The sequence below is a fragment of the Hyla sarda genome, chromosome 5, assembly GCF_029499605.1.
Source record: "Hyla sarda isolate aHylSar1 chromosome 5, aHylSar1.hap1, whole genome shotgun sequence".
Classification (NCBI taxonomy): Eukaryota; Metazoa; Chordata; class Amphibia; order Anura; family Hylidae; genus Hyla; species Hyla sarda.
Window position 1 is genome coordinate 317,274,958 of NC_079193.1, and position 14,066 is coordinate 317,289,023.

At 48.4% G+C, this 14,066-nt stretch overlaps 1 protein-coding gene across 6 annotated transcripts in view; it reads right to left on the minus strand.

Moving 5' to 3' along the window:
- The window catches only part of LOC130274198 (MORN repeat-containing protein 3-like), a 35,417-nt gene that overhangs the window by 14,561 nt on the left and 6,790 nt on the right, over positions 1 to 14,066 (minus strand). The window contains exon 1 of one of the 6 annotated variants that reach the window (XM_056522244.1): positions 3,528 to 3,647. The exons of 1 other annotated variant lie outside the window; for it this stretch is intronic. The gene's annotated coding sequence lies outside the window, so the exon portion shown is untranslated. Of the gene's footprint in view, positions 1 to 2,549; positions 2,705 to 2,958; positions 3,096 to 3,527; positions 3,648 to 13,065; positions 13,114 to 14,066 lie in introns of those variants that run through there. 4 more of the 6 variants (XM_056522242.1, XM_056522241.1, XM_056522238.1 and 1 more) reach the window with 4 other exon arrangements.

Below are 14,066 nucleotides of genomic sequence, written 5' to 3' on the forward strand. Positions count from 1 at the left end.
CTGTTTGGAAAACACCCAAAAACCTTTTCAAACAATACCTATAAACCTTTTTAAAGAATACCTGACATATCTGTTTTGGTAAATACTCACATTCGCCCTAAAATAAGTCTTTTTTTTAAATCAACTAATGCCAGAAAGTTAAACAGATTCGTAAATTACTTCTGTTAAAAAATCTTAATCCTTCCAGTACTTATTACCGGCTGTATACTACAGAGGAAATTCTTTTTTTTTTTTTTTTTCTGTCACGACCACAATGCTCTCTGCTGGCGCCTCTGTCCATGTCAGGAACTGTCCAGGGCAGGAGAAAATCCCCAGAGCAAACATATGCTGCTCTGGACAGTTCTCTGTCAGCAGAGAGCAAGGTGGTCATGACAGAAAAGAAATCCAAAAATAAATGAATTTCCTCTGTAGTATACAGCTGCTAACAAGTACTGGAAGGATTAAGAATTTTTAATAGAAGTAATTTACAAATCTGTTTAACTTTTTGGCACCAGTTGATTAAAAAAAAAAAGTCTTCGGCTGTCTGGGCATGCTGGGAGTTGTAGTTTTGCAACAATTGGAGGCACACTGGTTGGGAAACTGAGTGTTTTCCAACCTGTGTGCCTCCAGCTGTTGAAAAACTTCATCTCCAAGCATGCCCAGACAGCCCAGGCATGCTGGAAGTTGTAGTTCTGCAACATCTGAAGGGCCAGATGTTACAGAACTACAGCTCCCAGCATGCCTGGACTGTCTGGGCATACTGAGAGTTGTAGTTTTGCAACATCTGGAAGAGCACAGATTGGAGACCACTGCACAGTGGTCTCCAAACTGCGGCCCTCCAGATGTTGCAAAGCTACAACTCCCAGCATGCCCAGACAGCCAAAGGCTGTCTGGGCATGCTGGGAGTTGTAGTTTTGAAACACCTAGAAGCAGTAGTGAAGATCACTTTACGGCGATCTTCACTGCTGCTTCCACTTACATGCCGGAGCTGCCTTCTAGACTTGCCTGCCGCGCCGTCCCCGCCGGTCCCTCCGCACTCAGGTATGTTCCGCGGACCACCGCAGCTCCCGGGATCCTCTTCCCCCGCTCTGCCCAACTTCTAGGGGCGGGAAGAGCGGGGGGATCTGAACTTTAACCCCCCCACAGTCAGCGATCACTGTGATTGGCCCACAGGGACCAACCACAATGATCACTGACCAGGACCATCCACAGATGGTCCTGGGGGGGCTTGCAAAAGTTCCCTCCCACTGGTAACAGCGGGACTTCTGCCAGTTAACCCGTGCGATGCCGGGCGTTGCCGGGGTAGCTGCATGACATATATTAATGTCATGATGCGCAAACTACCTGCACATCATGACATTTATATATGTCATTCTGTGGGAATGGGTTAAATTGGGGGGCCACTGATGTAATGCGGATCGCAGCAGATCTCCAAAATGATCCGCTGCGATCCGCATTTAAATTAAAAAGCCGGTGGTACAAGCGTCTACATCGCGCTGCCACCGGCTCCTATATACACTGTAATAATTCATAATCCCTGCCGGGAGAGGGGAGCTCTGATTGGTGGATAGCTATTGACCAATCAGAGCTCCCCTCTCACGGCGGCGGGGATTATGAATTATGACTGTGTATATAGAAGCCGGTGACAGCGCATTGTAGCGCTTGTACCGCCGGTTTTACAGTTAATAAATGCAGATCGCAGCGGGTCTCTGGATAATGACCTGCTGCTATCTGCACCTCAGCCCCAGGACTACAACTCCCATCATGGGCAGAGTCTGTCCAATGATGGGAGTTGCAGTCCTTACTGTACCAAAATAGACACTTTGGTAAGTGTCCTCCGAGGTGCTGTATATTTGCGCAAGAAAATGCCGTTTGCACGTTTTTTCGGCGCAAAAAAAACCCCCCCGCAGTTAGTAAATTGATTCTACAGTAGAAAATACTCAATGGTAGAATTAACCGTAGAAAATGTGATAAGAATTCTATCAAAATTTGCGCAAAAATAGACACTAAATAGCTCTATATACAATGAAAAATCCCCCCCCCCCCTGTGTACAGCTGATATCTACCGCCATATGGTCCTGTATATAACCACTTATACAGATCCTTTATAGTATACTGGTCTATATTATCCAGTTATTGTGTGGTGGTATATATTTACTCTTTGTATACCAGTATTATTGGTCATGGAAATTTACCTATGTTAAAGTGTTTCTTATATATATAAATTTTAGTTTATTGTGTGTGGGATTTAGGTGGAATTGGGGCGTGGCAGAAGATTGACTGCAGAGCCTAGTAGGGGCCCTTGCTTTTTTTTTTGGTCCGTGGGCCCCGAGTGTTGTCAGTCCGCTCCTGGGAGGGGGGAGGAGGGGGGGAAATAAAGGGGGGGAAGGGAGGGGGGTGTTATTAAGGGGGGTGCGGGTGGGGGGTGCCAAACAAAGGATCCGCCCCGGGTGCCAATTGCTCTAGGTACGCCCCTGGTCACAGGTATGCATCAGAAGGCACTCCCTATGTGTACCTTTAGTTTATAGTATTAATAGGGTTATCTACCATGAGGTAATTTTAGTACTTACCTGCCAGACAGTAATAGATATGCTTAGGAAGAATCTTTGCTTGTCTTGGAGCTAAACAACTGTGGAAGAGATTTATCAAAACCTGTACAGAGGAAAATTTGCCCAGTTGCCCATAGCAACCAATTAGATTGCTTCTTTCATTTTGCAGAGGTATGGTGGAAAATGAAAGAAGCGATCTGACTGGTTGCTATGGGCAACTGGGCAGCTTTTCCTCTGCACAGGTTTTGATAAATCTTCCTCTATGTTCTTAGTCAACCATAATGCTGTGGCTATATTTTTGTGAAATGCCTATTTCCTGTAGGAGTCCCCTCCCCCCCCCCCAACTTTAAGTCCCATGGTTCCTTATTTGGAAGTGTGAGGTCACTTTTATCCCTCCCACACAGGAGCCACCGGACCAATTGAAACACACCTGTGCTCCCTATTATCCAGTAGACCAGTGTTTTCTAATCAGGGTGCCTGCAGCTGTTGCAAAACTACAATTGACTGCAGAATGATCTCTTTTACACCCAGCGGTCGCTATACCCATTGAAGCAAAGACAGGCTCCCTCTGAACACCTGACTAGTGATGTAATGTCTCGGGCTGCACTGCAACCTGGGAAAACCTGAGACGACATTCATTTTGTATGCTGTTAAAAATAAACATCAAGGCAAAAATCACAGAAGAATTGCCAGAACACCATCACACACAGGTACAGACACTATATTATGAACTACACTAACTTTACAGCCCCTGTAGCATAGTTAAGAAATATCCTGGAATACCCCTTTGAAGCGCTGTGAACATGTTATTCCTTCTGGAAATATAATTACACAACTTAGCATTACCATTCCTCTTGTCAATAGTCAGACACTATCACCATTACACCAGTATCAGACTGTATAAAGCACACCCTATACCAACAGAAATATTGTCAATATATACATCTATGTATATATCTAAACTGTTCCTATAATTTCATAGGTCTGTAAAGGGGTTACCTGGGACTTATAAATGTATTGCAGTGGATCTGGCCCCTGGGATTCCCACTGATCAACAGATCAAGGCCCTGCCGTGTGCATGAAGCATAAACTGGCCATATACGTGAAATAACTGTCAGATCAGGTTGAAACCTAGGACCACCAACTCAGTGATAGGAAACAGAGGGTGGTTATTTATGGTACGTACTCCTAATCTATTTAATATATTTATTAATGACCTTGTAGAGGGATTGTATAGTAAAGTATCAATCTTTGCAGATGATACTAAGTTCTGCAAAGTGATTAACACAATAGAGGACAGTGCACTGTGTATAGTGCATAACACAATAGAGGACAGTGCACTGTATATAGTAGATAACACAATAGAGGACAGTGCACAAATGAATCTGGATAAATTGGAGGTTTGGGCTGGGAAGTGACAGATAAGGTTCAACACTGTAAGGTTTATAAATATAGGGAGGAAAAATCCTCCCTAAATATGTATTAAAGTGGTGGATGGGGTGTATAATTAACCTGGTTTCCTCAGCCAGGCACAATAAAGGAAATCCAGAAGGTTATATGCTGCTTTAGCAGAGCATAGTCTGCTAGGGCTCTTTTGTTTAAGTTACATGGGCTTGATTTCCTGGACTGGAGGACAGGTTGGAAGTGGGAGTGCTCCAGTCCACACCCCAAGTCCACTACGGGTTTCCCTTATCTAAGGTGTTCTCAGGTGAGGCTTCCTGTGCTGATTGCTAGGGAGGAAGTCCTATAGTAAAGGGCTGTTTGAGTTTGAGGGCTGGAGATATTGAGATGAGAAGCAGCCACAGCCAGAACTGCAGCTCCAACCTACCAGGTCTGAACCTTCCTCAATGGACATTTTGTAAGTTTGCACGGGGCCAGACATTAGGCCCACAGTAGGATAGCGAGGTATCCTGATGTTTAGTTAGAGCCGGACAGGCTTAGGTTTTGTTGTTGTCATGATCCGGGTTGGTAGCAGGAAGAACACGGGAGTGGATCCTCTGTGCCAGTGAGGCGATGGCATGGGCCGTACCAGGAGAACAGAATCTAAGGGGTTACTGGTATTCACCAGAGCCCGCTGCAAAGCGGGATGGACTTGCTGCTGCAGGTAACCCCCAGGTCGTTCCACCCGATAGTGACTCAACCTCACTGACTGCTGAGACAGGCGTGGTACACAAGGACTAGGCAAAGGCAAGGTCGGACGTAGCAGAAGGTCTGGGCAGGCGGCAACGGTTCGTAGTCAGGGGCAACAGCAAAGGGACTGGATACACGGCAATAGGCACACGGGAACGCTTTCACTGGCACAAGGGCAAAAAGATCCGGCAAGGACAGGAAGGGAAAGTGGGTTTTTATGTGTAGGGAGTGATTAGGAACTGATTGGGCCAGGCACCAATTAATGGTGCACTGGCCCTTTAAATCTGAGAGACCCGGCATGCGCGCGCCCTAGAGAGCGGGGCCGCGCGCGCCGGGACTGAGCCGGAGGACGGGGCAGGTGAGATGATCGGGATGCGACCCGCGGGCAGGCACGTCCCACCGCGCGGATCGCATCCCCGCCGGGGGACACAGAGCAGCACTCCCGGTCACCGAGTCTGACCGGGGTGCTGCAAGGATGAACAGGACGCCGCGAGCGCTCCGGGGCAGGAGCAGGACCCGGAGCGCTCAGCGTTACAGTTGTTTTGTTTGCACTGTGCTTTCTGCCTAAAATCATTTAAATAAACATTCCTCTTGGTTGTTTGAAACCTGCTCCCTGTGTGAATACTGTCATTGCCGACCCCACCGTGTGAACTGTTCCCTACACTATGTATAAATAACTATGTATTAACCCCTTAAGGACCCTTAAGGGTTTTTCCGTTTTTGCACTTTCGTTTTTTCCTCCTTACCTTTTAAAAATCATAACCCTTTCAATTTTCCACCTAAAAATCCATATTATGGCTTATTTTTTGCATCGCCAATTCTACTTTGCAGTGACATTAGTCATTTTACCCAAAAATGCATGGCGAAACGGAAAAAAAAATCATTGTGCGACAAAATCGAAAAAAAACGCCATTTTGTAACTTTTGGGGGCTTCCGTTTCTACGCAGTGCATATTTCGGTAAAAATTACACCTTATCATTATTCTGTAGGTCCATACGGTTAAAATGATACCCTACTTATATAGGTTTGATTTTGTCGCACTTCTGGAAAAAATCATAACTACATGCAGGAAAATGTATACGTTTAAAAATGTCATCTTCTGACCCCTATAACTTTTTTATTTTTCCACGTACAGGGCGGAATGAGGACTCATTTTTTGCGCCGTGATCTGAAGTTTTTATCGGTATGATTTTTGTTTTGATCGGACTTTTTGATCACTTTGTATTCATTTTTTAATGGTATAAAAAGTGACCAAAATATGCTTTTTTGGACTTTGTAATTTTTTTCCGCGTACGCCATTGACCGTGCGGTTTAATTAATGATATATTTTTATAGTTCGGACATTTACGCACGCGGCGATACCACATATGTTTATTTATTTATTTTTTTTACACTGTTTTATTTTTTTTTATGGGAAAAGGGGGGTGATTCAAACTTTTATTAGGGAAGGGGTTAAATGACCTTTATTAACACTTTTTTTTTTACATTTTTTTTGCAGTGTTATAGGTCCCATACGGACCTATAACACTGCACACACTGATCTTCTACACAGATCACAGGCGTGTATTAACACGCCTGTGATCAGTGTTATCGGCGCTTGACTGCTCCTGCCTGGATCTCAGGCACGGAGCAGTCATTCGTCGATCGGACACCGAGGAGGCAGGTAAGGGCCCTCCCGGTGTCCGGTCAGCTGTTCGGGACGCCGCGATTTCACCGTGGCGGTCCCGAACAGCCCGACTGAGCATCCGGGTCACTTTCACTTTCACTTTAGAAGCGGCGGTCAGCTTTGACCGCCGCTTCTAAAGGGTTGATACCGCACATCGCCGCGATCGGCGATGTGTGGTATTAGCCGCGGGTCCCGGCCGTTGATGAGCGTACCGGCCGGCGATATGATGCGGGATCGCCTGCTTGCCCTCACTGCACAGAGCCCTGCTTGCCCTCAGTGCACAGATCCCTGCTTGTCCTCAGTGCACAGAGCCCTGCTTGTCCTCAGTGCACAGAGCCCTGCTTGTCCTCAGTGCACAGAGCCCTGCTTGTCCTCATTGTACAGAGCCCTGCTTGTCCTCAGTGCATAGATCCCTTCTTGTCCTCTGTGCACAGAGCCTTGCTTGCCTTCAGTGCACAGAGCCCTGCTTGTCCTAATTGTACAGAGCCCTGCTTGTCCTCAGTGCACAGAGCCCTGCTTGTCCTCAGTGTACAGAGCCCTGCTTGTCCTCAGTTTACAGAGCCCTGCTTGTCCCCAGTATACAGGGCCCTGCTTGTCCCCAGTGCACAGAGCCCTGCTTGTCCTCCGTGTACAGAGTCCTGCTTGCCCTCAGTGTACAGAGTCCTGCTTGCCCTCAGTGTACAGAGTCCTGCTTGCCCCCAGTGCACAGAGCCCTGCTTCTCCTCAGTATACAGAGCCCTGCTTGTCCTCAGTGCACAGAGCCCTGCTTGCCCTCAGTGCACAGAGCCCTGCTTCTCCTCAGTATACAGAGCCCTGCTTGCCCTCAGTGCACAGAGCCCTGCATGCCCTCAGTGCACAGAGCCCTGCTTGCCCTCAGTGTGCAGAGTCCTGCTTGCCCTCAGTGTGCAGAGTCCTGCTTGCCCTCAGTGTGCAGAGTCCTGCTTGCCCTCAGTGTACAGAGTCTTGCTTGCCCTCAGTGTACAGAGTCCTGCTTGCCCTCAGTGCATAGATCCCTTCTTGTCCTCAGTGCACAGAGCCCTGCTTGTCCTTAGTGCACAGAGCCCTGCTTGTCCTCAGTGCACAGAGCAAAGGTTGGTGTGACAATGTATCTATTCAGACACTTTATGTCCATCCAATAATTTTGTTTTCAAAATGTCTTATTGCTTCTCTCTTTCAAATTTTAGCGTCAGAAATAATCATGGTGACATACCGAGTCATCCATAATTTATTTGTGTCACCATAAAACAGGGACATTTCTAAACTATAGGAACTTAAAGCTTACACGTGGACAGTTACGAAACTCAATAAAACTATCACCTTTAATTTTATGTCTGGTTTGTTGCCACAGTAACCAGATGGCTATTTTAATACAGGAGACATAAAAGAGTATACATCTATGGCAGAAATACTGCAGTTCTGCAGGACAAATTTCAAACAGTTTCTGCAATAAAATGGCCATCTGGTCAATATATGATCACCATATTTCTTATCTTAACTGCTGCATATGTCTGAAGCCTACAGTCTAACCAGACACTATCTTTAACTTTATGATTTATGAATATAAATTGCATTTGTATTTCAGTTCTGCAGTAGGAAATGTTATGTTGTTATATATGCCCTGTTAATAATCAAGCATCATTTTATTTTATTTTGCTGGATTTATTGGATTTTTTATCTCTAGTTTTATACTGTAGAAAATTATAGACCACTATTTTGTGGCCTAATAGTTGATGGTGTTATGGTCTCTGCTTTGCAGTTACCCAGCACCACAGCTCCAAACAATTTATGAATCCTTTCTTTACAACTACTACTATTATTATTATGACTACTACTGTATTTATGTATCATGTTATCATATGTTTTGGCTGGAAAACCCCTTTAAAGGAGTACTGCAGTGTTAGACACTCATCCTCGTTGAGCCCCCCTGCGATCTCCCATATCTAGACCCGGCATTGCAGCGGCTCTGCGTGGCCAATGCACGTGTCGCCAACCTCACTGAGGTTGGCCACACGCCCCCTCCATACAGCTCGATGGTAGGGGCGGGGATGCACGAACGTTGCATCTCCGCCTCTCCCATAGAGATACATGGAGGGGGCGTGTCGTCCGTGTTGTCATGCTGCGGCCAACACGCCTCCTGCACGGGAGGGCCACAGCAGAGTACAGGAGATTGCAAGGGGTCCCAGCATTCGGACCCCCCCGTGATCAGACACTTAGCCCCTATCGTGTGGATAAGGGATATATGTCAAACTCTGCAGATCTCCGTTAAGGACACAACATTTTTTTGCTTTTTACATCACTGTATTCTGAGAGCCATAGCTTTTTTTTTTTATTTATCGTTCAACTTGTCAAGTCAAACTTTCTTTGATATGAGTTGGAATTTTTATTGACACCATTTTGTGGTATAGATTGTACATTGTTAGGAGGGTTCGATGTTTCCCTCTGTACCAGTCTGTCATTTACAACATTCATGTTTAAAGCAAATATGACAGCGGGTTAGGGATTCCTAACCTGCTGATAAATTTTAAGGGCCCATGCCCTTCTGAGAAGGATTCTGTGAGCAACAGGAAGTTGGGGGCCGGAGTATGACAAGGGCAGGTAAGTGGGACGGGCCCTGTACAGAGATCATGGGAGGACCCAGCAGTCAGATCTCTCGTGATCAGACACTAATCCCCTAAATTCAGCTCTCCAAAGTACCCCTTTTATGAATCAAGGCACAGCATATAATGGGGACACTAGATGTTCCAATAAATATACAAAGACAAGATAAGATGTCATGATAACGGTACCATGCAATCCAATATAACTCAACACTACTAAGCAGTTGATAATGCTGTATTACATAGCCATAAACACTTACATACAGTAGAAGGATTGTACAATAGCATATATAGGCACAAAGTAAATGCTCGGTAGAAGTGACTTAAAGAGGTACTGTTACGCCGAGCGCTCCGGGTCCCTGCTCCTCCCCGGAGCGCTCACAGCGTCTCTCTCCCTGCAGCACCCCGGTCGGTCCCGCTGACCGGGAGCGCTGCACTGACATGGCCGTCGGGGATGCGATTCGCACAGCGGAACGCGCCCGCTCGCGAATCGCATCCCAAGTCACTTACCCGTCCCGGTCCCCTGCTGTCATGTGCTGGCGCGCGCGGCTACGCTCTCTAGGGCGCGCGCGCGCGCCAGCTCTCTGAGACTTAAAGGGCCAGTGCACCAATGATTGGTGCCTGGCCCAATTAGCTTAATTGGCTTCCACCTGCTCCCTGGCTATATCACATCACTTCCCCTGCACTCCCTTGCCGGATCTTGTTGCCTTGTGCCAGTGAAAGCGTTTCGTGTTGTCCAAAGCCTGTGTTACCTGAACTTCTGCTATCCATCTTGACTACGAACCTTGCCGCCTGCCCCGACCTTCTGCTACGTCTGACCTTGCCTCTGCCTAGTCCTTCTGTCCCACGCCTTCTCAGCAGTCAGCGAGGTTGAGCCGTTGCTAGTGGATACGACCTGGTTGCTACTGCCGCAGCAAGACCATCCCGCTTTGCGGCGGGCTCTGGTGAACACCAGTAGCCTCTTAGAACCGGTCCACCAGCACGGTCCACGCCAATCCCTCGCTGACACAGAGGATCCACTACCTGTAAGCCGAATCGTGACAGTAGATCCGGCCATGGATCCCGCTGAGGTGCCGCTGCCAAGTCTCGCTGACCTTACCACGGTGGTCGCTCAGCAATTGCAGCAAATTGCCCAACAAGGACAGCAGCTGTCGCAGTTGACCGCCACGTTACAGCAACTTCTGCCTCTGCTACAGCAGCAACCATCTCCTCCGCCAGCTCCTGCACCTCCTCCGCAGCGAGTGGCCGCTCCTAGCCTCCGCTTGTCCCTGCCGGACAAATTTGATGGGGACTCTAGACTCTGCCGTGGATTTCTGTCTCAATGTTCCCTGCATATGGAGATGTTGTCGGACTTGTTTCCTACAGAACGGTCTAAGGTGGCGTTCGTAGTGAGCCTTCTTTCAGGAAAAGCCTTGTCTTGGGCCACACCGCTCTGGGACCGCAATGATCCTGCCACAGCCACAGTCCAGTCCTTCTTCGCTGAAGTCCGTAGTGTCTTCGAGAAACCAGCCCGAGCTTCTTCTGCCGAGACTGCCCTGCTGAACCTGGTCCAGGGTAATTCTTCAGTGGGCGAGTACGCCATCCAATTTCGTACTCTTGCTTCCGAATTATCATGGAATAACGAGGCTCTCTGCGCGACCTTTAAAAAAGGCCTATCCAGTAGCATCAAGGATGTGCTGGCCGCACGAGAGATTCCTGCCAACCTGCAAGAACTTATCCATTTGGCCACCCGCATTGACATGCGTTTTTCTGAGAGACATCAGGAGCTCCTCCAGGAAAAAGACTTAGATCTCTGGGCACCTCTCCCACAGCATCCTTTGCAATCTACGCCTGGGCCTCCCGCCGAGGAGGCCATGCAAGTGGATCGGTCTCGCCTGACCCAGGAAGAGAGGAATCGCCGTAGGGAAGAAAATCTTTGTCTGTACTGTGCCAGTACCGAGCATTTCTTGGTGGATTGCCCTATTCGTCCTCCACGTCTGGGAAACGCACGCACGCACAGCTCACGTGGGTGTGGCGTCTCTTGGTTCAAAGTCTGCTTCTCCACGTCTCACGGTGCCCGTGCGGATTTCTCCTTCAGCCAATTCCTCCCTCTCAGCCGTGGCCTGCTTGGACTCTGGTGCCTCTGGGAATTTCATTTTGGAGTCTTTGGTGAATAAGTTCTGCATCCCGGTGACCCGTCTCGTCAAGCCGCTCTACATTTCCGCGGTCAACGGAGTTAGATTGGATTGCACCGTGTGTTACCGCACAAAACCCCTCTTAATGTGCATTGGACCCCACCACGAAAGGATTGAATTTTTCGTCCTTCCCAACTGCACCTCTGAGGTCCTCCTCGGTCTGCCATGGCTCCAGCTTCATTCTCCCACCCTTGACTGGACCACCGGGGAGATCAAGAACTGGGACTCTGCTTGCCACAAGAAATGCCTCTCCCCCCCTCCCAGTCCCGTCAGGCAAGCCTCAGTGCCTCCTCATGGCCCCCGTCCTGGTGTCACCCTGTCCCGTGCCAAGTTTCACCCTCTGCCCTCCCTCCCCATTCCCACTCCTGCTGTACTGCCTGCCGTTGAGGAAACCCTCCATTCTTTCCCGGTGTCCTCGTCCCAGGTAAAGCAGTTGTCGGACAAAAAAAGGGGGAGACCTAAGGGGGGGGGGGTACTGTTACGCCGAGCGCTCCGGGTCCCTGCTCCTCCCCGGAGCGCTCACGGCGTCTCTCTCCCTGCAGCGCCCCGGTCGGTCCCGCTGACCGGGAGCGCTGCACTGACATGGCCGTCGGGGATGCGATTCGCACAGCGGGACGCGCCCGCTCGCGAATCGCATCCCAAGTCACTTACCCGTCCCGGTCCCCTGCTGTCATGTGCTGGCGCGTGCGGCTCCGCTCTCTAGGGCGCGCGCGCGCCAGCTCTCTGAGACTTAAAGGGCCAGTGCACCAATGATTGGTGCCTGGCCCAATTAGCTTAATTGGCTTCCACCTGCTCCCTGGCTATATCACATCACTTCCCCTGCACTCCCTTGCCGGATCTTGTTGCCTTGTGCCAGTGAAAGCGTTTAGTGTTGTCCAAAGCCTGTGTTACCTGAACTTCTGCTATCCATCTTGACTACGAACCTTGCCGCCTGCCCCGACCTTCTGCTACGTCTGACCTTGCCTCTGCCTAGTCCTTCTGTCCCACGCCTTCTCAGCAGTCAGCGAGGTTGAGCCGTTGCTAGTGGATACGACCTGGTTGCTACTGCCGCAGCAAGACCATCCCGCTTTGTGGCGGGCTCTGGTGAACACCAGTAGCCTCTTAGAACCGGTCCACCAGCACGGTCCACGCCAATCCCTCGCTGACACAGAGGATCCACTACCTGTAAGCCGAATCGTGACAGGTACTCCGGTGGAGAACAAATTTTTTAAGATCAACTGGCCACAAAGTTAAATAGATTTGTAAGTTAATTCTATTTAAAATGTTAATCCTTTCAATACTCATCAGCTTCTTTATACTACAGAGGAAGTTGTATTTCTTTCTGGATTTATTTTCAGTCTGACCACCGTGCTCTCTGCTGACACCTTTGTCCTTATCAGGAACTGTCCAGAGTAACAGAGGTTTGCTATGGGGATTTGCTTGTACTCTGGACAGTTTCTGACATGGACAGAGGTGTCAGCAGAGATCACTATGATCAGACTGGAAAGAACAACTCAACTTCCTCTGGAGCATACAGCAGCTGATAAGTAATGGAAGGATTAAGATTTTTAAATAGAAGTAATTTACAAATCTGTTTAACTTTCTGGCACCAGTTGATTAAAAAAAATTGTTTGAGTACCTCCTTAACTTGAAGATGCAGAGGCCCAGTGCAAAATCCATAACAGGGCCTCCAACTATAACGCTATATTTATAATACTGGTCTCCTTATATAACAAAGAGAGACCATATAGGCCCCTTAGCTCCTGGGCCCTGATGCAAGCGCACTCTCTGCACCCCCTATAACCTAGCCCTGGGCCTGGATGCAAACCCACCTCTGCACCCCCTATAACCATGCACCTGTTCAGTAGTATAAAGCAAGAATCATATCAGGATCATTGATTGATAGTTTTTCATTTCATGCATCTGATGGCTCCGATGCTGCACATTGTAATACCCCTGCAATAATACTTGTCCCAACCCTGAGCCTTTACCATATGTCTGTGTCTGTGGAGAGCTTGTAAGGTTATGTTCACCCAGTGAAGGGGGGATCACCAAAAACTTTCTAAAAGAAAAAGCATCTCTTTGTTGCCATAGCAACCAATCACATGTAACCCTTGTGGAATTGGCTGCATTATCTGAAATGCCCAGTAGATGGCGGATGGAGACCACAAATGAACTAGTATTCTGTTAATAAAGACTGGAGCCGTGATCACATGATTAGCAGCTATTTCATGAGAGATAATGCTGATTGGCGGAGACTTCTGTCACATGATTGTGACATCACACAGGTCCTGTGCCCTGAAGATTTGCTCAGATGACCACAAGTTTAGCCAGAGAAAAAGCTGTGAGAGACTGCACCACAGAGACAGCACCTAGCTGAGAGAACTTGCTTCACACAGGACCACACCAGCTGAGAGAGAGATCTGCTGGCAGAGACAAGCACTGAGTCCAGACATCTGGTGAATACAGAGAGAGGAGCCCGCTGCTGGACTGACCTAGGTAATGGTGTGAGGGTAAGCCTAAAGCCTCTTCCCTATTCCACTACAGGGCACCTGTCTCCTTACTCAAAGTAAAGACTCTGAGGTCCAGTGTGGATGTTACACAGTGCAGGCTGCTTCTGTGATGCTGCGGAGCAGGACTTATAAGGGCCCCAACACTCCTATGTGCACCAATGGCCGTTAGGGCGAAGATAAGGTGGTGGGTCACAGGTGTGCTAGTGGGTGGGTGAGGAAAATCCACATTGCATTCCTATCTGTGTTACACTATTGTATTATCCTATGTATGTTGTTCATTTGCTACTTACTTTATAAAGTTAGTTCACATTAGGCTGTGTCAGTCTCATTGTACCAAGTATGTTCCCACATCCCTACCCCGGATGCTCCACTGGGTGGAAGCACTGCCGCAGACATGTAGCCAAGCTCTCAGATAGCGGAGGCTCAAGATCCACCTGTCAGGTGTAGTGAGGTAGCTAGGTTAAGGGACCCCAGAGACA